Source organism: Gracilinanus agilis, chromosome 4 (assembly GCF_016433145.1).
Source record: "Gracilinanus agilis isolate LMUSP501 chromosome 4, AgileGrace, whole genome shotgun sequence".
Taxonomy (NCBI): domain Eukaryota; kingdom Metazoa; phylum Chordata; class Mammalia; order Didelphimorphia; family Didelphidae; genus Gracilinanus; species Gracilinanus agilis.
The window spans coordinates 78547106-78549802 of record NC_058133.1 but is presented as its reverse complement, the minus strand read 5'-3'; positions in this window follow the sequence as shown (position 1 = coordinate 78549802).

Here is a 2697-nt window from a genome sequence, read left to right as displayed (position 1 = left end):
AAACAGACTTGTACGAAAATATTTATAGCTGTGCTTTTTGTGGTGGCAAAAAACTGGAAAATGAAAGGATGTCCTTCAACTGGGGAATGGCTAAACAAATTGTGGTATATGTTGGTGATGGAATACTATTGTGCTTAAAGCAATAATAAACTGGAGGAATTCCATGTGAACTGGAAAGACCTCCAGGAATTGATGCAGAATGAAAGGAGCAGAGCCAGAAGAACATTGTACACAGAGACCAATACACTGTGGTAAAATCTAATGTAATGGACTTCTGTACTGGCAGCAATGCAATGACCCAGCACAGTTCTGAGGGATTTATGAAAAAGAATGCTACCTACATTCAGAGGAAGAACTGCAGGAGCGGAAACACAGAAGAAAAACAACTGCTTGAACACATGGGTTTGATGCGGGCATGGTTGGGGATATAGACCACACCAATGCAACTATCAATAATATGTAAATTAGTCTTGATTGATCACACATGTTAAAACCAGTGGAAATGCACGTTGGATATGGGGGGTGGGGGTGGTAAAGGGGAAAGTAAAAACAAGAATCATGTAACCATAAAAATTTTTTCTAAAAAAATAAAATATTTTAAAAAATAAATAAAAAATAAAACATCCCCAAGTATTTTAATGATGAAACTGACTCATAGAGGGGAGAAAAAGCAGTAAAAAAATATTTGAGAATTTAGTCAGTACAGGAGACTCTGTACCATAGCCAAAACTCACCCACCTGGACTGCTGCACAGATTCTGTTTTGGTGAGCTACTGGACCTGGAGAGAGCATCCTGAAGGATGATGGACAGAGTGAGGAACCTGGACCTCTTTTTCCTATTGCACTCAGGAATAGTCATCACTGAGAAAAGGCTACTTTGGCCATACCTCAATATTAGAATGTAATGGTTTTAATCCTGTGCTTTAAAAAATGAAATGTTCAAGCTTTTCCACTAAGTGCTTTATCTGATTAGACCTGGTCAATAATATTTTAGTGTTGTTTCTCAATTCGGTTCAACTTAGCAAAAAGCTCCTCACTTGCTGGGAGAGATGAGAGATGAACATTTTAGATAAGATATCAGTTCTTATCCCTATGCCTATGGTCTGTGCCTTCATAAAGCTTTTGGGAAGAGAAGATTCTTTCCTCTTTCATCTCCCCTTCCCCTCTTCCTTAGCCCTTTCCTCTTCCTATCCCTTATCCTCCTCTTCCTCATCATAGTCATTGTTGTTGCTTTTGCTACTGAAACTCTGATAATTTTGCTTGGGAAATGAAGCACTGGGTCCTCAGGAAATCATACAGAACTCGGCATGAGGGAAAAAGGATAAAAAGACATAAGGGGCAAATGGTTTTTCAAAGAATTATAAAATCAGAGAAATGGGACAGATGTCAGAGGTCAATTACAACCATATACCACAACTTGTTCTGTTAAATGATGGACATCCCTTCATTTTCCAGTTCTTTGCTACCAACAACAAAGCTGCTTTAAATATTTTTGTACAAGCAAAACCTTTACCCCATCTTTGATCTTTTGGGGATACAGACCTAATGATGTTTGGTCAAAGGTGTTGCTGGCCCTTTAGGCATCGTTCCAAATTGCTCTCCAGAATGCATCAGTTATATCAGTTCACAGCTTGGCCAATTATGTATTAGTGTCACATTTTTTCCACATTTCCTCCAATGTTTATCATTTTCTTTTTCTGTCATATTAGCTAGACCACTATGTGTGAGGCAGTACATCAGGGTTGTTTTTCTCTAATTTTTTTCAGAGTTTGCATTTTTCTAATTAATGGTGATTTGGACTTTTTTTCATGTCTAAAGACAGTTTTTATTTCCCTTTTAACCTTTGTTGCATTGGTTTTGTTTGTGTAAACCCTTTCTAGTTTAATGTAGTCAAAGTTATCTATTTGATCTCTCATAATGTTCTATATGTCTTGCTTGGGCATAAATTCTTCCCTTATCCATAGATCTGACAGGTAAACTATTCTCTATACACCTTTAATTTCTTTATGGTTTCACCCTTTATTTCTAAATCTTGTATCTATTTTGACATTATTTTGTGTGAGTGTAACCAACAATGGAGTCAAGAAGTCTGGATGTCTTAGAGTTGGTCATTTTTATATTGAAAAAAATTATTGAGCACTAATGGTTTTGCCTAGATGACTCCTCTCTTCCTAGTGACTTGAGCAACCATCCCATTGGTAAAAATGCTTTAGTTCTTGGCTTCTCTAAGAAACCAAGTAAGAAATCAAGCACTCAGATCCTTCTCTTCCTCCTCCACATTTGGTACTTAGGTGATGAAAAGGAGAGGAAATGTCTTTAGGAATTAAATATTAAAACCAAAGAAGAAATTAGGGAAAAAATGTATGGTATATGGCATGAGGTGTTGGTCTGGCCTAGTTTTTGCCATACTGTTTTCCAGTTTTCCAAGCAGTTTTTGTCAAGTAATGAATTCTTTCAAAAGCTTAGATCTTTGGGTTCGTCAAACACTAGGTTACTATGGCCATTTCCTACTGTGTATTGAGTGCCTAATCTATTCCATTGATCCATTACATTATTTCTTAGCCAGTACCAGATTGTTTTGATGGTTGCTGCTTTATAATATAGTTTGAGATCTGGTAAAGCTAAGACACCTTCCTTGATATTTTTTTTTTCATTAACTCCCTTGATATTTTTGGCCTTTTGTTCTTCCAGTTGAAT